The sequence below is a fragment of the Falco peregrinus genome, chromosome 14 (genome assembly GCF_023634155.1).
Source record: "Falco peregrinus isolate bFalPer1 chromosome 14, bFalPer1.pri, whole genome shotgun sequence".
Lineage (NCBI taxonomy): Eukaryota > Metazoa > Chordata > Aves > Falconiformes > Falconidae > Falco > Falco peregrinus.
The window spans coordinates 6,645,726-6,671,778 of record NC_073734.1 but is presented as its reverse complement, the minus strand read 5'-3'; the positions used below and the strand labels follow the sequence as shown (position 1 = coordinate 6,671,778).

General features: G+C 42.1%; 1 long non-coding RNA gene across 1 annotated transcript; it reads left to right on the top strand.

The window, feature by feature from the left end:
- The first annotated feature begins 16,929 nt into the window (after positions 1-16,929).
- On the top strand, positions 16,930-24,280 carry LOC129785719 (uncharacterized). Its single transcript, XR_008749858.1, has 3 exons — positions 16,930-17,683; positions 22,447-22,497; positions 23,554-24,280. It is a non-coding gene; the product is annotated as an uncharacterized LOC129785719 (long non-coding RNA).
- The last annotated feature ends 1,773 nt before the right edge of the window (positions 24,281-26,053 follow it).

The window sequence follows — 26,053 nt, the reverse complement described above, 5'->3', positions numbered from 1 at the left end:
TAACAAGATAAAGAGTATTTTTATGCAACTACAGCAGACATATCCACTATTCCTGTTATTTCTACAGACTTTCTACACTACCTTGCCAAAATAGATCTCTGCTATTGCACTACATTTTGAACTTATTTCTGAAATATTTCAGTTTCCTCAACTGGTCATTTTTGCCTTTCTTTGAATTTGAAGATGTCCTTAGTATAACTCCTGCATGGTCAGGGAGAACTTTGCTTCTGATTTTGATGGGAAAAGAGACACGAGGGCAGTAAGAACTTGTAGAAGTCCAACTTTGTCGTGCATCAGGCCTGTGTGGAGCCTGGCCCACCGAGGGAAGTGTCAAAAGAAAAAGCAAGAGAAGACTGAAGAGCAGGTCCTGTCCAGGTATTGCATCTCCATAGGAAAATGGAGATGATCCAGAAGCAGGATTTAAGTTTGAATGTTCCACTAGGCAATTAAATCTAAGCCTTGTGCAATCAAAATGTACTTACAGAAAGCTACTGATAGTCTTGACACAAAGATTTTGTGGAAACTGCAAAGGGTCAAGACTTCTTTGGAAAATTCCTGTCCAAAGATCTGAAATCTTTAGGATCCTTGCATCTCAAAAGCCAGAGTTCTTGGGCTTTACAGGGTGTAAGCTTTTCAAGCTGAGAAATCCAGAGGCAGTTCAGAAGCTTATTTTAACCTGAGGAGGTGAGGAAAAATTGCAGTTTAAAGCTGCCATTCACTTTTTTGGGGTAGATCAGTAGTTTCCCAAAAATACAGTCTCAGTCAGAGCAACCCAGTCATATTTTCCTCCTCGTGTCCTAAGGCTGAAAGTCTGTTACTGTGTCCATGCAGGGGCAGAGACCACCCTGCCCACCTCCTCTTGGTAGAGAAGACAGTGTTTTGTCAGCTTGCTGACTCTGAAGGGAATTCTCTGCTGGCCACAGAAAAATGAGTTTCCAAACGATGGGTTTATCTCCACCCCGCTGCCTCTCATTTTCTTTGGCTCCAGGATTTCTCCCACATTGATTCTGCAGCATTTTTCTGTCCCTCTCATGCCACGCTGTATTGCCTTGGACAGTTTCCCCACTACAAATACTGAGCCTGTAAAAAAAGCTGCAAGCTACTGATCTGACATTGTGAAATTTGTTGTGTTTAATGGGTTTCTGCAAGGGGGATTGTTGAAGGCTTTTTGTCTCTTGTTTTTCCTACAATGTCGTTGAGTTAAAATGCTGCTGGAGCAACGTTTTCAGGCAGCAAGAAGCTTTTTATTTTCGAGGCTGTAGATGGAGCATTCCGAGTAGCCTTAATCACATACATAAAGGTTTTAGTATTTCTTTTGTATGGTGTTTTATGTTGTCAACTGCTGTAGTCAGAACCATTTCTGAGATTCAAGATCTATCACATCATTGGGTTAAGTAACTTAGGAAAGCAAATCTTTATGGAAGATGTAAAGAGACCCGGAATATAGAAAATGGGGCATTTTATTAAACGATGTATTAATGAGGCTTTACATTTTCAGCATAGCACCTGTTTATACTGACAGCACTAGAGTTCATGAATGTAACTTTCCATATTGAATATATGGCTTGTTCTTTCTCTTGTTACAGCCTGATTATTCTGGTGTAAATGCATCACTGCAGGTAGATTCTTTTTTTTTATTGTAGAACAGCCATCTGTGTTTTTAAAAACTTGATGAGGCTTTGAAAAGCCAAGCAGCATCAACTACTTACAAAAGCCAATTCTGATAACTTTAGAATCAGAGCATTCAAAAAGTCTTCAGCAATAAGTGAAACTAGATTGTATGGTGCAATGGGAGGCTTATGTGCTGGTTATCTATGTGTGTTCTCCTTAAGCACCTTTTCCTTCCACTTGCCAAATTTAGATATTAGATTAAAGATTTTAAAATGGTGCCCTGGGCTCCAGTTTGGCGATCTTAATTATTTACTGCCTGCCTGCACACAGTCTTCCCTACTTAAGTAATTGCACTAACAAATTACAGTATTAAAATGTCTGTCTAAACAATTTGTAGGCACAGTCTGATATTTAGATGCTTAAAGTGCTTCTCTGAAATCCACAGTTTATTGTGCATGCAAAATTACACTTGAAAAAGAGGAGTGTTTCTGAAAAATCAGGGTCATTTATGTGAATATATCCAGTGGTTGTAACCAGAGTAATTTGTATAATTATAGAAAAGTACTGGGCTGGAATCCACGGTAACTTCATCTGAGTCTGTGATACCTGTCAAATGGAATAAGATGCATTATAGCCTTTGCCTCTTTAAAAATACCCAGGTAAGTGATGCCTTGTCTTGATTTTGCCTCTTTCATGGGAGGATTGAAGGTTCTCTGTAGACATTATTTTTATACTGGGTACTGCTGTTGTGAGGCACTCTGATTTGTTTCACTTACATGAAACACCAGAAACTAACTTAGCTGAGAGAAATGAAGTGACTTGCCCAGGGTGACATACATCATCAGTGGCGAAAGCCAGGCAAAGAACATGGATTTTTATTTTACCTTAATTACTCCCTTGGAAAAACAGATCTTTGTGCTGTGTCAGTGCACAGTGTCATGTGTGCAGTGCTGCCGAGGTGTGAAGCAGGTACAGGATGCTCTATGAAAGTGAAGTTAAGGGTGGAGTCATTCAGCTAACTTTACTTGCCCTCAAACAGGCGTTGTCTTTAAGCTTGATCTCTATGGGAAGACGGGTCACCCAGAAGGCGATGATTCCATGCTAAGAGTGTATATGACTTGCTCCCTGGAGGCCACTCTCTCTCTGGCTCCGAGGCAGTGCAGATGGCAAGGTTAGCCTCAAAGAGCAGCTCAGCTGAGTGGAGTAGATGAGCTGGACCTCACCCTGAGGAGATATTGAAGGTCTTCATACTCCTTGTGAAGTCAGTGATGAAAAAGGGCTCCCCACAACTTAATTGAGCCAGCATTTAAGGTAGAATTCAGTTCCACTGAGCTTTCAAACGTTTCGGTTCCATGGTCAGTCCTGGCATCCCTTCTGAGGATGCTTAGAAGCCTCCTTGGAGGTGTACACTGTGGGGGAAGAGGTACCTCAGCACCTCTCTCTTTTTATAATTAAGACTCTGTGAATGCAGGCTCACAAGCATGCAGCAACTAAAACACAGGGCTGGTTGTTGATGCCTTAGATGAGAGTAGGAGGATGTATATGAGCTTTTCTTGTGAGCATAAACAGAGGAGAATGTTTTGACAAGTCTGAGCCCCACGGGACTGGGAAATAGCAGTTCACAGCTCCACTGCTCTGCAGTGATCCCTCACATCACTCCGTACAGAGCATCCATCACGACCTGCAGGGGCGGCAGGTTTGCTTGCAGAAGGCCATGGGTTCACGTTCAAACACGCAATATGGCACACTGGAAGTTAATTGTCTGTAGCTAGGTGGTACGAGTAACTCAGCAAGGTGGATAATACTCAGCACGGAAAAAAAAAAAAACATCCCACATGGCTGTGGGAAAATTATGGTCCTTTTGTGCAAAAGGCCTTTGAGTCTGCCTGTGTAGTGGCTGCAGATGTGAAATAAAGCTGAAATGTAATGTCTTGTCCATACCAAAACCAGGCCTGTTTGAAAGACCTGGATAACAGATTTTTCCAGCGCACTGAAAATGAGCAGCAATGCAGCTTGAAGTAATGAGAACTTGTATTTTTGGGGGAGGGAGGTATAATTACAGCAGAAATTGTGGAGGCTTATCTTTAAATAGAACTATCTTGCTACAGAACTGTGAGCAGGTGGAGGGGATAGTATAGAGAAGGGTGGTAAAAATCTAGCATGATCTGGGTTTCGTCTGATTTAGTATTCTTAACGACGGCAGCTGATGTTTGAAAGCATTGTATTGAATCTCTCGCTAATGTTGGTGATGTTACATGAGATAATAGATGCAGAAGGATCTGAGTGAAGTGCTCCCTATGTGACTTCCATTGTGAATGCAGCAAAACATTCCAGAAAAAACCGAGAAAGTTCAGGCAGATGTATACAAGAAAATTCACAGCAGATATGTGATGGCTCATAGGAGATAGTGCAGAAGTGAGATGAAAGCGAAAATGAGAAAGTATGGTTTTCAGCTTTCTAGTCAGGTTGTATGGCAGACACTTTCTATCTTTCCACTTAGTTAGGTACAAAAGGGGTAGTATTTGTCCATCTCTTGCAGGTGAGAGATGCCTGTAAACAAATCAGCAGGGGGAAAGAAAGTGAGGACATGTTCCTGCATTTAGAGTAGAATATCACCAATAAGGACTATGTATGTTCACAGTCCTTTAGGGAAGGAAAGATGATGGACAGGTGATAGTAATCTGTGATTCCTTTTTCCAGCAAGCTGCTTTTGTACTTCTATACAACTTCTCCAAGGATTTCTATCTACAGAAATGGAGAATAGACCAGTTCAGTTCCAAATTCATATACTAAAGCATCTATTTTTTATATTTTTATATATAGGATTTTCATATATATATGATTCTTTTTATACGGGTTATTTCCTATATGGTCTATCTCTTTCAGCAGAAATACCAAGCGACCTAATAGAGTTCATAGCTGTGGCAATTTGGTGTTTTGGCATCATGAGTTTGACAATAACAGAATTAATCTGTTTCACAGTAACACTGAAGAAATGAGACAATCCAAAGAATAATGGGTTAATCTCGGTAGTTTATATTTCCTGAAATCATTTGGGAAGAAACTAAAACTTATTACTGAGGCAAGTGTTCTTGTTAAAAAGCAAAAACTTGCTTTGTCTGTTAAAGCAGCTCATGCTTTCTGAGCTTGTCATTGCTGTAGGAGCTGCAGGGCTGAACGAAAGAAGATGACACCACCCAAGGCACTTAAATGTTGTCTTTCCAGGCTGTTGAAGCCGAGGAAGATAAGAGTGATCCCAAGAATAAAGTATTGAGTGAAGAGCCAAGGGGCATCCCTTCATTTCCCAGCCCTGATACAGTTTTCTTCAACTGTCTCAGGCAAATCACTTAATGTCTGTGTCTATTTCCCTCTCTGTAGATTTGCAGTAGTACTTTTCCACCTTATTTTGGTGTTTGATTTCTGAAGATCTTAACAGCAGCACGACATTGCATACAGTAGAGGAAAAGTATTTTAATAAATGACATTTCACTATTAAGGGTCATGATGAAACATTATGGCCTTAAGGGATTGTCTGGGGGAAAAACTGCACTTTATTCTCCAAAATTTTAAGAATATGTTAACAAGTTTGAAACTGAAAGGTTTAACTCAACTGAAATCAAGGGAGCTATACCAAGAATTTATTTATTCAAATTGTTTTAAAAATTAGATGCTTCTGGAGCAGCTACTGAAAGATTCGGAAATACTGTGAAATTCAGGTCCAAGGCACATAGCACAGGAATCCTGAAATAGTATTTGAGCTTACTCAAAGTGGGTGGTGAGATCTTCGCCTAGTTACTCAATAGGTGAAAGACAACTATCCTGATAATGATGTGAATTTGTATGGGAAGGATATATGCCTTGTGGATGGTGTAGGACTGTCCTGTGGTGAAAAGTAGGTTGTTTCAGCCTTCATGTGCTTTTAGACATCTGAAAGTCTGTGCTGTTAATGGGGACTGCTGAAGTAGAAAGCACTACGTGATATTTGCTTTATTTTTCTACCTTTTGCTTCTCTTTGAAGATTTCCAAATTTGTGGCCTTTAAAAATGCCCCTTTGGGAAGGAACAGAAACAACTGATGATTCCAAATATGCCGCTTCTGTTTCTACCTGACTCTTGAAATCTTGTCAGCAAGTTTTCTTTCTCTTCTGTGGCCTCTCTGCTGTCGCCATGTGGGGAGGTTCTGGGTAGGGACTGAACAGCGTGCCCACGATAAGCTCAGGCAGAACACCTTTTGACAGAACTATGTCCAGCAAACTTCAGAGGCAGTTTTAACAAGGCTTCTGGAACTGATAGGACTGTGAAGTTAGCCACTGTGACAGCAATCTATAAGCTGCGAATAGAACACGGCGCTGATTATATTGATTTTGAAACCTACCACCAAGGCTGCTATTCATTGACGTTCTTGTTGGCAGTGTGTCATGGAAGCTCCACCTCTGTTAAAAGTGAGATGTATTAATAGTAGACTTGTCAGATTTGCCTGGACTCAAATCCAGACAGTGCAGGCTTCAAAGCTATCGAGGAGATGCAGAATGTCCTGGGCAGTTTAGACGTCTCTGAGTTTGTTTTTACTGTAATCTGCATTCCTCATCTGAAGGGTTTTCTCTCTGGTGGAGTCTGCTGAACGCAGCTAGTAGAGCAGTCGTAGACTCTAATTAGTCATTTTTTTTGGCTGTGAATATCCATTTTCTCAAGTTGACAGTTGCATAGACTCCAGGATTGTTCTTTGCCCATGGAGGGTGTTCTTAAAATGTAACGGGGACAAAACATTTGGGCTGAAGTCAGCCGTAAGCATCTGGCCTGTGTTAGCACGAGCGATGGCAGCTACACCTGGGTTTGCAAAGTAGGGCACCCTGCAAGCTCGGGGCCCCGTGGTTCAAGTACTTCCCCCAGCCCACCAGAAACTGTCAGCAAAGACACAGAAATGAAATGAATTGAAAAGTCTTGACGAAAACCTTGGGGGGCTGGTGCACTCCCTCGTCTCCCTGCAACAAGGAAAGTCTTTAACTTTTTTAATTGCTTCAATTTTTTTTCTCTTTGATGGTGACATTTTTTCCCCAAGTGACTACAATGGTAGTCCATTTATCATTTTTCCTTTCCCAAGCCCACGTGACTTTGTTTTCCTTAATTTTATTTAATTGATTATAACTAGTTGACTCTCAGTTTAGGGAATAGAGGTTTCTGAGCCTGCTGGTCTGGTCTTAATTTGTTTTTGGTGAAGCCTCTTTCTTCCACCCAAGGACTGATGTACAAGGTTATTACAAAACAAAACAAAGCAAGAAAAAAACCATAAAAGCCATGCCAAAAAACAAAACAAACAAACAAAAAAACCCCCCAAAAAACCCCAAAAAACACCCTCCCCCCCCCCCCAAAAAAAAGACAGATGAGAGCTACTAACCTCTTTTTAGATTAATAGAAAGAGAAACTGCTTTCAGCATCTCACTGGGTGGCCCAGTTCCACCACATAGGGATTCACTGCATGCCCACAATAGGGCTGGTTGAAGTGGTTGCTTGTTGGGAAACAAAGGGCTTGAGGAAGGTGGCAGCAAGGGTACAGCTGAACGTGGGAGATGCCCTACCCCTGGCACTGCCACGGATTCAGCCTCCAGCCTGGGAAGGCACTAGACGCTTACCTGGGTATTTGTAAAGCCTTCAGCCTGCTTTTGATGTCACTGCGCCTCAGATGCAAGCGCAGCTAGATCTCCTGTGAATCAAGCTTTTTAGGTATCTATCTACACAAACATATATTCTCTTTTCTTTCTGGAGTGTGCATATATTGTATCAAAATCTGAGAACAAGGCACAGTAGCTTACTCCAGTGCATCATCTCCACAGTACAATAGTTGTTTTGATCTTTTGAAAGGGAAGGAAAACAGATTTCCTTGGCAGTGAAAAGAATTCCATTTCAATCTCTGTTATGCAGATAATTTTATTTATTTTCTTGGTAAAATACTTGGAGATCCTTGAGAGAAAATACTGTTTACTTAATAGATGCATTTAAAGATTAAACACTAGCTAAATAATACTGATTCATGAAGCTTCATAATGCAGCTGCTTCCTTTCCTGATTCCTTGGGATTAACCCCTCCTCCTCTGTGGGGAACAGTCGGGGGTGGTGTGCCCCACACACCGGTCCCTGAGGAGTATCCCAGGAAGGAATATGCGATGACTGATGGAATTGCTAGACATGATCTTCATGTTTTATTTGTTTCCTTTCCCCACATAATTTCTGCCGTATTTTCTGATCTGGGAGGACTGCAAGGAGTCCTGTGATCCTCCACAGACCTTGATGAAACTGCTGGCAAAATTGTTTATTTTTGCTGTTTTATGGTTTGCGTGTGCATACTCGCCAGGGGTGAGGGGCACTGCTCAATGGCACAGTGCTATTCCCGTTAATCTGCCTTTCTGTTACCTGGTGATTATTGCACGGGCTTCCTCTGTGAATTAAGAACAAAACGTGCAGGAATCCTTGCTATACCATGAAAGCCAAGGGAATCTTGAAACTTTTTTAATTTTTTTTTTTATTTTTTTTATTTTTTATTTTTTTTGGTCCAGAAGTTGTGCTTTACCCAAGAGCACCATCTTCTGGCTGTCCTGGCTTTCCATTTGCTGAGGTTCAATCAAATTCTGCTTATAGGGGAAGATGCCTATGAAGAAGTGAGAGCTTGTAAACCCGTGCCTGGCGGGGGGCTTGCTGGCGTTTTCTGTTTAGCAGATGCAAAAGCTCTGTCTGGACTGTTTTCACTTGCTTTTGCAGGCATGGCAGCATTCTGACCTGTCCGTTCGTGGTGGAGCTGGGGAAGGGCTTCAGAATTCTTTGTGTTTCTTGGCTGGCTTTGGGTACTTATCTGCATTGTCCTGCTACTTGTATTCTTGCACTGAGTTCCCTCTTCTAGGCTCTGACTTGGTTGCGAGTGCCTTAATTTAATTCTTCTGGGCTACTTTCTGACCATTAAAATCTGTGTATCTTGACCAAATGGTAAGTCCTTCTGAAACACTGAACATCCAAAGAAGTAATTGTGTTAAGGACCTCACTTTGGTCCAATGTGAGATTATATCATTGACTTGAGATTTGGGGATGGGATGGATGCTGGTTCAGGTCAAGGGAAACCTTATGAAAAGCCCATCTTTAAAAACAGTATATAAGCATGATTGCCAAAAGAATCTCTTTTAAATCAATGCTCTTCTCCGGTGTCACAGCAAAAACAAGCAGAAATGTAGTGAAGTCTTTAAGTGTCAAAAAGGGACCAATTAACAATCAGGTTAAGATAAAGTTTAAATTCATTCCAGTTCATAGATGCACTCTTTTTACAGGTACTACTTTAAACTTTTTTCTATTGTTCCATTACAATCTGGAAGATAGTGTCACAACTGGGAAGAAGTTCACCATGGCAATCCTATTACTTGGCTAATGTCTTGGACAGACAAGATACAGGCATCTATCAAATGTGTCATGGCCATGTGCTCTGCCTTAAAAAAAAGTTCAAAAAATCATTGCAATGAGGTGTAAGATGGAGACAAGAAAGTCTCTCTGACCTCATTTTGCACTGATTTGCTATTTCACAAGCCACATAAACTGGGGGAGATTTTACTTACTAGGAGAAACTTTGGAATTGCAAGGGTGGTTAAGCATGGAAGAGATTTCCTTAGGGGTGGTGAAGTCCTTATCCTTAGAGGCTTTCAAGAACAGATTAGAGAAACGTCTGTCAAGAATTGTTTGTGTGGCTGAGCCTGCCTTAGGGAGGATGATAGACTGAATGACCTTTGAGGTTCTCTTCCAGCCCTATTTTGATGATTAATCCTCAGAGGGAGTGCATATAGTCTGTGCTACATTTGGTCTGAGCTAGGATGTACGCATGTTGGTTGTTAGTGCAAAGCAAACACTCTGGCTGAACATCACTTATAAATTCTGCTTCAAGTGCCTGTATTGCAGAACGGGAAGCTGGTTTTATTTGTCTGAATGGAACAGCCTTAAGGGTGAGGTGGCTGAACTCCCCAGGATGCTCTCTCTCGTAATTGGATGGTGTTAACCTCTACTGGAGGCAGGAGAATGCCCCTTCTTCCTACCCTGGTGAATCATGGTAGATTCTGCTAAACTCTTTCAGCCACATATAACCTTGCTGTTTTGTCTGAAAAGATGGTCAACTCCTACTCATGCCACTAAAGTCTTTCTTCACCCTGTGTTACCGTTCCCAATGCAGATCCTGCATGTTGTACTAGCAAGGAAAAGTAAGACTGAGCTTTTCAGGGTGCTTGTCTTCCTAGGTAAACCTAGAGAATTTAGCATGGCAGGCCCTCGGGGTAGCTTTTTTGAAGTCTTTTGGGCATTATTGCAAGCACATAATATCACATGGGAAGTGATAAAATGGAGAATTCCTTTTGGAAACACTTGGAGACCTCTGCTGCAGTTACAACTCCCTATCGCTTCTGACTGATGCGGCTGCAGAGACAGAGCTACAAGTGATCTTATCACACGAATCTCATTAGAAAGTGCCCACTGAAGTATTTTCAAAGTGCCTTTTCAAAGCATACTGCTTTCCACCCCGCTTCCATCAGACTTTTACTTTGATGGGTGCATTTTTAGTATCTGAATGAAGTCAATGGGAACGTAATGTATCCGTGCCTTTTTTTTTTTTTTTTTTAACTTTCCCTTGATAAACCAGTATTTCACTGGAATTAGCCCACAAGAATAGTGCTTAAGTTTAACATGGAAAAAATTGTTCGACAGGACTCACTTTGGGTCTTACACACTGTAAAGGAGGTCATATATTCAAAAGGGATCTAAATGCTAAGACTTACCAGATAGGACTTGTATCATGCTCTTGACAGGGTCTATTTATGCCTCAGTAAAAAAGTTTCTTGCCGATTAAAGTTACAGTAACTGGTACAACCCGTCTCTGGGTCTATTTTTAAGCTGCATAATGTACTGCTCAATATCCTTTGATTATAGCAGAGATTCAGATTTTATCTGAAGAACATGTCTGTGTGTGAATGTGCTGCAAGAGCTGCAAATCTATAATCTACACCAGATCCAGGGTTTTTCTTCTATTGCTTTTTAAACCAATTTGGTCTGGTCCCTGAGTTGCAGCCCCCGGTAAGTGCATGTGACACCATCTGGTAGCTCAGTGCTGATCCTAGACCTGTGTGAAAGCCATGAGCAGAGGTTTAAAACGGTGATGTTTTGGTTTATTTTAGCAAATGCCCTTTTGAGACATTGAAGATGCAGAGTAAAGTTTTCTGGGAAACCTCCTAATATGCCTCTGTTCAGCATTTAGCAGCAGCTCTGTAGATCCATCCCCTACTCAACGTCATATTAAGTGTGAAAAAACTGCAGATAATTCAAATTTGCAACATTTGGGTTTGAAGGTTGAGCAACCACCAGTAGGAGTGTCTGGGTGATCACTGGAATAGCAGCATCTGTTTCATAATAGTTGAAATGCATTCCAGTTTAAAGAAACAGGAGTGACTGTTACTTAAATTCGTATTTGGATCCTGAATTTCCCAGAAGTCCTAGAGGTATCTGGAGATAGATTTAGCCTACAGCAGACCCCTAAAATGTTTGAAAACTGAGGTTATTTTAACACCTTTGGCTCCTTCATCTTGAAATATCTTTCCCTATCCCTATCATTTTTCTTCAGGGTGAAAAGGATTTGGAAAAATGGGGAGTTACTAGTGAAAGAGAGGCATAGCAAGGATTTTGTCTGAATGTCGTGAGCCTGGAGGTCTAAGGAAGTCATGTCAGCAAGTAGTTTTCTGTCTTTTGTAGACAAGCTATCTCTATCAGTGAACTTGCACCCTTACGGGTCTGCTGTCTGTAATGGTATAATGAAAGGCTGGAAACCTCTGGGGCAAGAGAAGTGACCTACAGGAACACCAAGTGTAAATGAGGGGCTGTTTGCACTGATTTTGTTCCATTGTGAGCAGAACAGAAGGGAGGTTGACCTGCCTTGCTGCCATATCACCTGAGTGAGCCAGCAGAGCAACCTCGTTCTGTAGGCTGTCCAGGCAGAACCTTTCACGAGTGCTAAATTTGCATTTCTTTACAAAATGTTCTCTCCATATTATTTTTGAATATGCAATTACATGGCAAGCATACTTGTATTTCTCTTGATGAGAGTGTTTACAAGACTAGCATTTGTGATGCCTTTAAACCTGAGATTCTAATCTAAAATCTAATTTTAGAGCTGATTCTTGCTTTCTTCTATGAAACCTGGTGTTGGCAATTAGAAGGTGGCCTCAGCTTCAGCTCGCAAAATTTAAAACAAATGATGCGATTCATTTAAAAAAATAAGGAAATGTTATTTTCCCCTACTTTATCTTTCATGCACGCATATTCTTCACTGTGGAGTCCCACTAATAGTAAGCACGTTATAAATGAAGTGTACTCACCAGGTCCCAGCTTCCAGCTGAAGGGTATTGTATGGGGAGATAGAAAGGGGGCACCTCAAGTCAGGATCCCAATCAGCAGCCTGATAAAATGGGCATTGCGTGACTACACCCTGTGGCACCCTGGGGCTGTAATGAGTAACGGGGGTCTGTGGCCTGCAGCCCTCGGACTTTGCTGCTGTCCCCCAGCAGAACTGGTTGGTGGCACTGAGCAATGCTGGGCATACTGGTCATCCATAAGGAATAACAAGCCCCTGCACTCCGGGGCTGTCGCTGTGTCCGGAGGTGGGGGGGGGGGGGGGGGGATGAACTTGCGTGTGGAAGCCGCTGTCAGGATTCACCTGATCTATCTCGATACCGCCTGATGTGCAGGAGCTGGAGACATGGGGGGAAAGGTTAAAGACTCGATGCAGAATGTCAGACCTTTTCTTTGTGTTTGTCCTTTTGCCAAAACAAATCTAGCGCTGGAGAAAGCTGTCAGCTTCTAGTGCTGGAGAAATATGTCTTTTCTAGCTACAGCTGTTACGGGAGGATCCCCTCGCTCTTGTTTTCTCACCATATCAGTCTCTCTCTCAGATCTTGTTTTTAATGAGATTTCTTGCTCCACAGAGGTACCGCAAAAGGCTGTTGGGCTGAAGGTCTTCACACTAGATTACGCATCAATAATTCACACCCATTAGCATTCATCCACATCACTGCCAAGGTGGTTGCTCAACTGAACTTATTTCTGACTACCTTTTTCCCCCTTTTATTGTCCTCTTTTCCACTCTACCTTACTCCCTTCTTGAAAAGACCCTCATCTGTACCAGCTGCCCCTTCCATTAAGTTCCATGGGGAACACTGACCACTGCTGTGGATATCGTGCGTGACTGAACCACTAAGAAGAAGAAATAGGCTATTGCTGAGCACCCTAGCTTTGAATCCTGCTTTAGGGCCAGAAGTGGTTGTGACAAGGGGGGATTCTTAGCAGTATTGTTCGTGCCTCTTGATCATAAACCTTGCAGCAGCAGGTCAGCCTGGACCAGCTCTGGGACTTCCCATACAGAAAGCACTGGCCTCTATCAGCTAAAATAGAAATATTTCTAGTAAAGGCCGGCCACTTGTGTTGGCTTTCCTCTGTTCTGGAACATGATCATATATTGTAATCTTAAGCAGGGAAGCTTTGAACTCGAGAGCTGATAATGGGAGGCACGTCCTTGTTTATGGCCAATTTCTGAAGAGGTAATTGGCAGATTATTGCTTTGCTCTGCAATCATTCATTGCTTAGCAGTCTGCAGTGGTAAAAATATGCTAAAGCCATTCCCGAGTTTTCTGTGAGGACTTTTCCATTTGTGAACTGTGACACTTCAATGGAGGAGAATCTTTTGGTACTTTTTCTTGTCCTTACTATCCACAGTGCACCTCACTCCGCAGAAAACCTGTCTGCCTACACCTTGCTTTTTCTCATTTTTAGATTACTGTCTCAGTAGGGTGCATTCTCTTGAAACAAACCTTGCATGACTGTAAAGATAAAGTATGTATAGGAACGTTAAAAATTGTTTGGGTGGGTCAGTTTATCACGAGAAGCAGACATTTCCTATCCCTCCAGTACAGTGCCAGCAATAAAGCCAGCTCTTTTGACTTTGCCAGTGACCTACTGAATGACTTTATCCAGCAAGGACACCAATTAGCAGTAGTTTAGTCCAATGGGATTGCTAGAGACTGCTAAATTCATGTCATGTATGCCTCTGAAAGGCCAGCACCAGCCTGTCCTTGCTGGGTTGGGTATGAATGGGCGTACGAAAGGTGAACTATTCTGTATTCTATTACTTACTCCCTTGGGCCACACAGTCTTCCCTTGTAAAGCTGAACTTTAAATATGATCGTTATTAAGGCTTGTCCAGGCTTGAGATTCAGCTCATATAAATTCTGACAGGAACAAATGACTCTAAATTGTGACCAAATCTTTCCTTCTCCCCATTCCCTTGCACTTCCAGGTCTGCTGTTTGAAGAGGAAATTCAATCCGAATAGCTCAGGAAGATAAGCAGCTGCTTTAAAACAAAAGTTTTCCAGTTCTCTTCCTAATACCAAAATTTACTGCAACGTGCTGTGCCACCATTGAAAGCAACATGGTTGTGACAGACACTTTTCTATTTCAAAAGTGACTCCTAGAGCAGGTAACAAGTGAAGGGGAGTGGAGCATGTCAAGCTGCATGCAGAGCTCAGTGGAGAAAACAACACGGTAGAATTCAGTTTCCTGGGTAAAAGCTCCATCAGATAATAGGACAAAGTGTGGTGGAAAAGCAGGTAGACCACGACAAATCTCTAATCTGTATTAGGAGGCAGCTAGATCTGAGAGTTAGGACACTAGGCATCCGGGACTCTGGGATTTCTGGCTATGCTATTCAAGGGCATGTCATTTCCCTGCTTCATCCCTGTTCTGCTCTACCTTTTTTTTTTTTTTTTCCCCCTCTTCATGTGTCAAGCACGAAAGAGCAGTGACTGTGGGTACTGCAAAGCTGGATTAATGTATGGTCTGACTTCAAATCAACTGATTGACTCAAACTCATGTCAGAGAGCTGCAATCTGTTCTTTCAGTTTGAAACAGCACATGCAGAATGGCAAATGAAAAGCAAGGGCCAGGAGCGGGAGCCTACTGCCACCAATTCTGGGGGTAAGAGGAGTCACTAACTAACACCCTCGCCTATCCCAACTCTTCTTTTGTCAGGAAGCAGCAGTAGCCAGTCATACTTTCCATGGGTCCAGCACAGGCAAGGCTGGCAGGCAGCCCATGGCCGTTTTGTTACCCACAGTAGCCTGCTGCTCAAGGCAGCCGCCTGCTTTGCCTTACCTAGGGCTGGCTGTGAAAACACACCGCTGTGAAAGACAGCCTGCATAGCACGTTTGTCAGTTCAATTAAATTAGCTTTAAAAGATCTCTTATGTTAAATAGATGCAGCTTTCTTACACGTTCAAGGACTGTGTGTACAGCATCTAGCCTGCCAGGCTCTGATCTCATTGGGGATCTTGAAGCAGTATCTGGAGCTAGCTAAATACAATTTTACTTAGGCTGAAACAACATGCCATTTGACTTAAGACAGTGCTACTCTGCAAAGCTGCATGAGGCTGCTATTAGTCAATGGCCCTTGTGAAAATACTCAGTGATGTTGCAGAGGGAAAGAGGATAAAACCAAACTGTCTTGTGCCAAGTGATAAAACCTTTTGCATATGGTTATACTACTATCCTTTGCCCTTATAATGCCTTTCACAGAAGGATCTTGAGACATTTTCCAGACGTTAGTTAATTAATCTCCATAACATCCCTGTGAATTAGGTGACTTATCTACTATTTTACAGATGGGTGAACTGAGGCGCATAGAGGTTAAGTGTCTTTCCCGAAGTTAAACAGTGAATTAGAGGGAAATGCTAGGAGTAAAATGAAGGGCCACAATTCTGTTTAACAACCCTGTTCTCTCACCAGCACTGTGGCTACCCGAGAAAGCTACCTCCCTCTCTACACCGTGTCCTGTTTAAAAGGAAAGTGGTTAAGTTCAAATATTTCTGTGGGTGTTTGCAAAACATTAGCTCATTAGTAAGTATTTTACTTGCAATTTAAATACATGACATGGATTTTGGGGTATTAAGTGAAAGATTGTACTACGTGAGACAGTGATTTCTTATTTGAAGCCAATTAAATCCTTCTCACAGGGGGATAAAATTGAGTTTAAAGACACCAACTGCATGTGTATGTTTTACCATAAAAGTACTAACACCTCAAACTGAAATGTATATTTCTGAATGGCTTCCAAGTTTGGCAATATAGGCTCCCTTGTACCTTGGAGAAATTGATTTTCTGCAAATGTTCAGCAGATATTTTTTATCATACTTCCCGCTGCCCCCCATCAGAAAAAGGGACTACTTCATTGCTTCGTATTTAAGCAGACACTCTGGAAGTCTGAGAATACATGTTTTCTATTTGCAACTTTGGACAACCTGGGGAAAGGAGGGAGGTACTCGCCACCTGTCCCATGTGGTGTAGCCTGTCCAAATCAATAAACACACCAGGAAGGGCAGCAGTCTTGTAGAGCACTGCAGTTACAGTCGCCACCTGTTTTTTGGCAAGTACTATATTTACTGGCATAAAGCCCATTCATCTTTGAAATGCTCCAGCTGCTGATGATCTATTCTACTTTAATAAGGTGTTTAAAAATCTCCAGCTGTTTATGAAGAACCAGCGCAAAGGAGATGATCTATTTGACAGGCAGAACGTGAGTATGGGCCCCACAAAAACACCATTGTGACTTTGGTGATTAATATTGACATGTTGAATTTGGCAGCTCTTACTGAAGCAATCTACTGCCAGATGGTGGAAGAATGGAGGGAGGCTGGAAGGGTAGGCAGAGGGACTTTCCACCTGCTGCTACCCAGTCAGTAGTCGCAGTGGCTGGCACAGCTCAGGGTGAAGAGGAGGCTGGAGGATAGTGCTACTACATGATGGGCTGAGTGGGAGGCACATTCTGGTCCTACATCCCATCTTTTGTCAACGGCAAACCTAGGATAGGTCATCAGTTCTTCTTCCACAAGGGAAACAAGCATCCATGGCCTCCTTCCAACCCGCAACAAATTACCTTTGTTCTTCCAATTAATTTAGCCTTCTGCTTAGTGTGCAGCAAATGTACAATTATCTCTAGAAATACAGAAATGTTATTTCAAAAAACTGTTTGAAATATCCCAAAGAGGCATTCCAGTAGGCTTTACCCTGTATTCTTTTATCTCCATTCCCACTTTAATTGCCAATGAGGCTCCTTGTTTTATACTATTTTATGGAGCTCTTCTTTCCTTTTCTGCTGCTATTAGAAAGTGGCTGATGTGGAAAAAACATGGAAAGTGTCATGAGAAGAATCATAGTAGAATGAGTTCATTTTGAAAAATCACTATTCTGGAGTCTTGCTGGTTTTTGGACTGAAACACCAAAACTTCAAGGGACAGGGATGAATTCTGATCAGCAGAATGCTGAATCTGCTATTCTTTTCTCTTCTTTTTTTTTTTTTTTTTTTTTTTTTTTCTTGGGGAGATGGGAGTACCAGGGTGGGTGGAACATCATCTCTCTTGACCATGTATTCTCTTATAAGAGTGGAATAGTGCAGGTATAAAAGTACAACTAAAATTTGACTTTTACTGTAATCAGAAATTGTGCTTATCCGGTGATTGTCAGGATGGGGTTTGAAATTCAAGTGAATATAAGAAAGTAAGTTGTTACTTTCATCCAAAAGTGAGATAACAGTGTGATCTGTGGCTTTCATCTGCAGATTCCCTGCCTCACCATCCCTGGAATCATGGGTCTTTAATATTCCGATCTGCCACCTGAGCTGGGGGGAGAAGAAGGACATCAGTAATGGACCCATCCATCCCATCTCACTCATGGTCCCAGCCCTTGAGAACAAAAAGATTTATTTCCTCACATTGTTCTGATTCTGTCTCATTGAAGTGGGTTGTTTCTGATTTGTGCTGGGATAATAAAAGAGAATAGGATTTTTGCAGAGGAACACAGAGATGCTACAGATTCTTGCTGTGCTTGGAGAGAAGTTTAAAATGTTCTATATCTATTCTTGTAGGATAAAGTGGGCCAGGAATGCTGCTTCCTATTTGGTCACCAACATAATCTCATTGCTAAGTTTCTGACCAATTTCTTTTTTCAGACACCAGATTTATGGTAAGTAAAATGCATTCTGATTGTTGCACTACTTGTCTTCACTTTTGCAGTACCTTCCCATGCCCGTTACATCCCTAAAACCCTGTGCACGTATGCCCACGTGGTTTTATCCATAGCTGATGTGCAGCATATATACTGGGATGGAATACTGCTGATAGCATTTAAGTATGAAGTATTTAAGACATGAAGTAAAAGACGTGATTTAAGACTTGAAGTAAAGAGTACCATTCTGTCCAGTTTTAACGCCATAGGGAATCTGGTTGCAATCTGACCCCATCCTGCAATAAGAGGGTCATGGTCCCCAAGGTGCTACTATGGAAATGTGTCTGTCTGTCTGTCTCTTAGACTGAGGTCGGAGAATGACTTCCCTTAGCAAAGAAACAGCTGAAAACAGGGAAGCACACTGTGAAGGAGACTGGCTGGGAAAAGCTGAAGGACTATGTCTTCATTTGCTTAATTATTTAACTTGTAAAATGCCTCCCGTAAGCCTAAGCAAAATGTATTTGCTGTCTGAGACATCTCTTCATCCCCAGTGAACTTCCAAGTGTTACACTTACACACCCAGAAATCACCCAGCACAACCCGGAATACAACTCACTGCTGGGCTGGGAAGTGACCAAGGAGTTCAGGACGGGAAATGAATGATGCCCTTATGCCCAATTTCAACTTCACAGGAATTTTGGGAGGCAGATTGTCAATACCCAGCCTGCCACCGGGTCATTGGGCTATCAAGCCTGGAGTTGAAAGCACCCTGGATCCTACCATCTGTTAATGCCTATCAGCGGCACTTACTGCCACGGTACCTGAGCATCTAATGGCTACAAGGAGCAAGGATCTCAGCTGTCCTCATCCAGAACCTGATCCTTCCCTTAACGCCGCGCTGAAGCGTGGCTTCATTACAGAGGGTAGAGTGCCATCTGCTGAATCAGGCTGACAACGTGGGTTTGTGCCTTCCTCAAAAATGCGACATGATCTTGTACGTTTATCGATTCATCCCAGTGCTCTCTGCTGCCTGTTCATTTAAGACAGCACTCTCCACTCCTTCGGTTCGCTCTGACTCCTCCTGTACGTTCTGCCTAGAGCTGCATGCGCTAACGGTAAAGAACGGACAATAACAGCGTGAGCCGTGCAGAACAGTCACACGAGCGATTTCCAAATCACGTTATTCCAACCACTTGTCCGTGTCGTTTTGAAGACTGTTTGACAGGCTTCATATAAAATGTCTAATCTTTATCCAAGTCTCATACATGTCTATCAGCTTTTAGGCTCTTTTACAGTTGTGTGGCTCTCGAACTCTTAGCTGTTGTGAATGATTATTGTATATGCCACTTGAAAGCCACCCAGTCATACTGACAAACGTGTACAGAACGTGGCTGTTCTGAGAGAGGAAGGGAATGGGGAATCCACTTAGTGGGCCAGAATCCTAAAGTAAACAGACAAAATAAGATTGAGTCTTAACTCAGACAAACATTGAGGTTTTCTGTAGCTAATTAATTAATTAGTACAGTCCCGGGTGGTTTTCAAGGCTATACACACCTGGTTATCTAAGGGGAAAATGGATGAGATTTGCTGTTTTCACGTAACCGGGGAGGTTGGCTGTCCCACAGGCTCTAGGTCTGACAGTTGTAAATGCTTTAGCGCTGCTTCACTCCTTTCCTTCAGGCAATAAATCTGTTCCTGCTCCTTGGAACAGGAAAAATCAAGGGATTGTTCTCGCTGTCATCGCAAGGCTCTGGCTCCAGTGTAACAGCTGCAGGTCTGTAGGCTGTTGAGCTACCTGGTGAAAGGCTGCGGACACAAGGAAGTTTGGCTCTGAATCTTACCAAAATTCAGGGGCTTGGCTGGGTCTGGCCTGGGTGTCTGCTCACCCATGTGATCTCTTCAGAAGCTCATCAGTCCCAACAGCTGTACCTGAAAAATGGTAAAATCAAAACAATGGCAAAAGTAGATGTTCTGTGCAAGCCAGCTTACACGGACTTTCAAAAACCTGGGCTAATTTCAAAGTGAAGCAAAACTTCAGCTGTAATAAGCTCCTGTAATAGAAATATAGCACCAGTTCAGAGACATCTGCTCAAAAAAAAACCATATTTCTGCTGCTGAACCTATAGACATATTTCCTTTGTTAGCAAGATTTTTGCCACTCAGTTGACAATTCAGTTCTATGTACTAGAGACCAGTGGGAATGGAATCAGTTAACGTTACCGTAAGACAGGATTTGACAGCCCTTGGAACAAGTAAGACGGGCTGATGTGTAAATAACAATATATATTTGGGTGAGGATTAGAGGAATTTTAGTCATGGATCCAAATTCCTTAGGTAAATAAAAATTCTAGTGACATTTGTACAATAATTTTGAGGAATTATACTATGCATATTTAGTTTGTGTTAAAGCTTAACGTGTAGGATCTCCTACACCAGTACAAGTGCCTTGTTTAGCATAAAGAAGTTGACCTGCTTGACCTGTTCTCACTGTTTCTGGTCTTCCACCTTGGCATGCATCATGCAAAGCCCAAAGAATTACAGGCTGAACACCATCCTTGAGGTTGGCCCAAGAGGATGGTCAAGTGGGAGTGCTCCAAAATCATGAAACCTCACTGAAATTTCTATCACTGAGCATCTGTAAGAACAGTTCAGCTAAATCTGTCAGACTTCATACCATAGTTATGCTTTGGAGCAGACTGAGATAGCTGATTTCTCAAGGTATTTTCTAGTTTTTTTCTATGATTCTAAAGACAGAATCATAGAAAAAAGAACCAGAACCTTGATATGACATAATTGTGGTTAGCAGTTCCAATTTCCCATTTAACAGAAAGAGATTTCAAGTAGTCTTGCGTTCCGTGGCACACAGCCTTTCCCAGTTTTAAATAACATTTCCAGTAATTGTATATTTATGCTATGCTGTGTGTGTTCACCCATCACCTTGGAGTTGCAGATACTGTTTGTGGTACCCTGAGGTGAAGCATGTACCGTCTGTGTCCTTGCAGTGAGGGCATGCACCCTTGACCCTTCCTCCCTCTGAGAGCTGAAATTCCTTGTTTATCTCCAGATAACAATTTTTATACTCAGGCTCAGTTAATACATGCTAACCTTAGTGTAAACTTGTTTTTTTCATAGATAAATTCCCTCAGGAAAAACTTTCTGCTTGATTTTTGTGGAGTTACTTAGCTGTAATCATACAGAATTCGCCGGGTTTCAAGCCGTGTGCCTCCTGCTGAGGTGTTCTGCCTGCTAATGATAGGCACTCAAGCTGTTCATTTTGTTTAGGCAAGGGCACTTGAAGGACAATCTTTTACTTTTACCAGCCCTTCCTATCTTGTACCAGAGAAACTGCAGAACTTTTGCAAAGTGTCACAATCCCTTTGCCTAGTAAACTTTCCACGGAAAATATGCGGGTATTGCTATCAAGAATGAGCAGCTTGTTTCTGTGTTTTTTAAGAGGTTACTAGAGGGAGAGATTTCTATCTTTTTTTGAGGCAAGCTGTAAAACAGTAAGAAAAAGCTTAACTGATACCAAAAATGAAAGCTTTCTGTCCTCGGAATGAAGATTCGTTATACAAACACCAGACAGATCTTTAAAAGTGAATTTGGAGAATGCAGTGAAAATAACTGTTCACTTAGTTCTAGGCAAAGCTGTCTCCTCCAAATGATCTGCTCCTTTTTATAGGAATGGGCTTATTTAGCAGGGGGGTTGAGACAGCCCTGTTGCACTGCACTGCACTTCTGCCTTCTCCAAAGCAGGCACCAGCCTTGTAAATCGCCGCTCCAGTGCCCATGTCTCTGCTACCTGAGATGGCGATTGCCCTGCGGGTAACCGGCACTGAATCATACCTGCACATGCACCTGAAGGGGCAAAGACTTGCATCTATGCCAAGTGGGGTTTTTTGGGGTATGGATACACACACTTTACAATGCCCCCATCTCCCTGTGCCTTTCAAGCAATCAGCCCCAATGTCCTTCCTTTCTTGGGGGAATTCAGGGAGGATGGGAACAGTTGCCCCTCTGTGCCTTCTTCAAAGAGCACAAGTATGTGTTCTATCCTCCTGCTAGACGAGTACTTCGGCTCAGATGCTTGGGAACGCATATTCCAGTAGTGGATTATATTTATACACAATGTGTTTTGAACAAGTAAAAGGTAGTGAATCACTTTACTGGTGGTACACGTGCAATTGGTAAAGCACTAATAATACAGGGGGTGGTAGCCCCTGCGTTCACGTTGCCTGCCGGCTAAATTCCTATAAATAAGCTTCTCCTTAAATTTCACTTATTTCTTTGCCAGCGCTCAGAATACAAAGTCATTTATGCTGCAACAGTGATTCTGTCTCCTTGTTTTTTCTACCGTGTTGTTTCCTTTAGTAGTGAATGAATGGAACTCAGGGTTGTGTTAGAGGTGTGAAAACATGAGGTATGCTGCGGTGATCCAACCCCCTCGTGTCTTCTCATTGCGGGGTTGTAGGCAGTGAAACCAAGTCGGCGCAAAGAACAGAAGGAAGTTTGCAGAAACTGCAGGTGCAGGTAATGCCAAGAGGGAAATGAGCAGATAGCCCCTGGCACCTTCGGGCTCTCAGGTTCCTGCAGCACAGTACGTGGCGACTGCTTGTTCTCCCTGACCGGAGAGACAAGCCGATTGCGTAACAGTTCAGTTTGAGGGGATTTAGTCGATGCCTGATAATTTTAACATTCATGGCAAGAGTGACTGCACCTATATATTCCCTGTAGAGCTCTGCGTTCACCTGTTACTGATGTTAAATAATCATCCTTTCCAGGTATAAAACATGAGGTTCCAGTGGGGAAAATCTGTAGGAAAAGCCAGCGAGGTGAGTACATTTGAGTATTAAACATGGCTGAGAAAGATTTCAAATTCTAATCATGACTTTTCCTGCAGTATTTGTTCTGCCCTATCAGCTAATACAGCAACGGTGCATGCATTAACATCCTGAAATTGAAATAGAGATCAAGGGTATAGGGTATAAATTGGTTTTAGAGCATAACGTTAAATAATCAAACCATGCTGGAGCAGCCTCTGTGACAAAATGACTTACATTTTTGGTGCTGCTTTTTAAATGTGATTATGCATTTTAATTGTTTAACTTCAGTCTATGGAGTAGTTTCAAAGATGTTTTAAAATAACTTACAGCATGAAAAGCCTCCCGATTTTTAAATACGCCCCAGGTTCAGTAAACTTGTTTTTGATTTTGTGTGATGTGTGAAACAGTGATTTTGTTCAGTGCTTTCAGGGGGGTGGAGCTGTATTTCCTGAAACACTCTGGATCAATGAGTCTACAAAAGTGTAAAGACGGTAGAAATTTCCATTCTGTTTGTTGTCTTGTGTCACTGGAAGAACATAGAGCTCCTATAAATTTTGCAGTGTTTGAAAGCACAGGGCACTTCTGCTAGTCCAAGGCATAGAAAGAACAGTGCTGGGACATGAAAGGCCTCCAAATAAAGATGCCAAGGGAATTGGTTTGCCTTGCTCCACTCTTTCAGCCATTCATTTTGTCATTATCTCCATGAAGCAGAACGCGACCCTCAGTTCCAGGTGGCCCAACCAAATGCAGAACCAGGAATCAATTACAAAACACAGTGAATGTGCTTCAGCAGTGCCCGGATCCCCTCCCAGCAGCATGAGGCAGGAGCAGGTTAATCTGGAAACACATCTCACAAGCTCCATAATGTCTGAAAACTGAGATTTAAATCTGCGCTTTATTTGGTTTTGCTCCTCGCTATAGAGAGCAGAAAATCATAATTTATAGTGCCATTTGTTAGCATTTATAACCAAATCTTTGCTTAAAACACTGGAAAGATGATAAAAAAAAAAAAAAAAGGCAGATGGTATCATTCCGCTAAATATTGTTTACTTTTTGTTGTTTTAGAAGTGCTCAAAATGAAATTGAAGCAAGAGCTTTATTGTGCAAGCGACAAACCTGTCCTTCAAGGGCTTCAATTTACTACTTTTCTTGCTAATGAGTGGGGCTAATAATCCAACTCATTAATCACCTTAAACCCCAAAGAGTCTCTTCAGTGGGGATGCAGGGTTGGCGGGGGCATGATCATGTCTGAGATCTCTGTGAAGCAATTAAAACTTCATGGTCATATTCACTTCTACAGTTGCTCAGTAGCAAAGTCTTAAACTGCTGTCTTAATTTTTATTTAAAAGTGGTTCTGACCTGAAAGAAAAACAATATTAATGTGAAAACCTTGTATAAAAAAAAAAAAAAGAGCATTTAAAACCAGATTATCAAAGGTACCACAATCGTCTCCTGAACTGCAACCTGCAACACTCAAACAACTGCAGAGCTCTTGCATATGGATTCTATACTGGTTCTGAATATATATTTTTATTAAAATGTTCACTTAAAAAGGTGAGAATTGGGGCTACTCCTGAAGAAGAGCACAATTCTTCTGATATGACAGGGTAACACTAGTAATTTGGAAAAAGGACTTGCAAAGAATTTCCAGAGCAGTGAATCCTGTTCAAGGATCTGTGGTTAATAGTCTTTTAAGATGCACCCAATTCTCAGTTGCATGGTACACTTGTCAAATTTATTAAAATGACACATCTATTTGTAACCCTCTGATAAGAACCTGATTAAATTTTTTGCCTGACTTCTTGGAGATCCCAGTGATGTCCCTTCTAATAAATGTCGATTGCATTTGTCATTAATTTTAACGTTTGCAGTCCCATTAAATTTTTATGAAGATTTGGTCTGATTTATAATATGTTTTGTGTGTCTATAGCAGGAGGGCTGGCTTCACTGGAAAAAGTATGAGGTTTTGGTTTGGGTTTTCCCCTCTTATATCACATTAACATTAATTAACAATCACTCTTCCAGTTGTTGGAAGTAGGTATTTTTTTAAAAGATAGTAGCATGACTGAGGTCCTGTACTTGTGTTTCTCAGTATGAATTTAGGCAAGCAAGCACTCAGGTGGTTTTATCTTTGGTGACCAGTCATTTGCACTAAAAATGTACTGTTCTATAAAGCCAGGAAGGAAGTCGTATAACTTTTCCTAAAAGACCTGGTGATGAGCCTTGAAGGGTCATCTTTCTGGTGCTTCACAAGTGAACAAAATCCTTGCAGAATCAATCCGTTTGCAAAAATCAATGACATTTGCACTTTTGGGCCTTAGATATTTAACTATTGCAGTGCTCTGTTTTTTTTTTCTTATTGCCTTCTAGTTCTAAAGAATACTTTCTAGAGTAAACATGTTTTGAAGAGAGGATCTGGCTGAGGTTCAGCCTTTTACAGTCTAACTGAATTGGGCACCTGTTGTATGATACAAAACTTTTGGTTTGCAGCGGTTGGCGAGCTAAATGAATTGCTGTTCTGATGTTGAGCAGCCTCTTGGGAAGCTAACGAATGCTCCTTCATTATCGCCACTGGGATGTGTCATATGTCAGAGCTCAGACCATGGTGGACACTTCATCACACAGAGTCTTCACACATGGGGTCTTAAATGCCTAGACACCGGTAGCTAGCCTCATGTCTTAAAGTTTGTCTCTTTTTCCTCTGTGTTATCAGTTGTTTAATGTTCCCAAACTATACAATGCCTGTCCTGGGTATCCTTGGCCTCCTGACTTCTCAAAGTGCATGTAAAAATGAAAGAGCGAACAAAATCTTCCTGGGAACAGTCCTGTGTTGCTCCGAAGGGACTGGTATTCCTATGCCAGTGGATAGCGAGCAGCTGAATTCAGCGATTCCCTCCGGTGTGGTGGTGCTGGTTAATACACAAAAAGCTTCTCTAATATGCTTCAAAGACACAGGAATCTGGTCTTCAAGCGTGTCTGCAACAGAAATAAGCAAAATCAGGAATTTTATCCATTGGGAAATTCATATTCTTAGAGGAGGAATTGGTCTGTGGAGGAATGTTATAAGTAAACCAGAGGTGCCCTGCAGCTGGACTACTTTGAGCCCAAGTAATTTGCACCTGGCCTTGTCTGCTGGCGGAATGCCAGCCCGGTCTGTGTCAGCAATCCCCCCAGCCCGAGCGGATGAGATTCCTGCGTGCCCATGAGATGGCACCTGGGCAAACATTTCTCCACCCGACACCTACATGGACCGCTACGCTGCATCAAAACTGGGGGTAGCTTTTGCTGAAGACAAGCAGGCTGTGCAGCGTGCGGGGTTTTTTCTGATCTAAACTCTGAAGGGAGTTCGGATGCGAAGGGACAGATCCTTATTTTGCAAGTGCAGCCGCCTGCCTGCCTGGGAGACGGGCAAGTAAGTGCCCTCTCGTCTGTCCCAGGGTTTTTTGCAGCTTAAGGAAGATGCAAATCTAAGGCCTGGCCCAGCCACTGATCTGCTGTGAAACCTGATGTAATTTTTCTCCTATCACCTCCACTTTTCGGGTAGCCCTTTGCCAGTTTTCTCCGT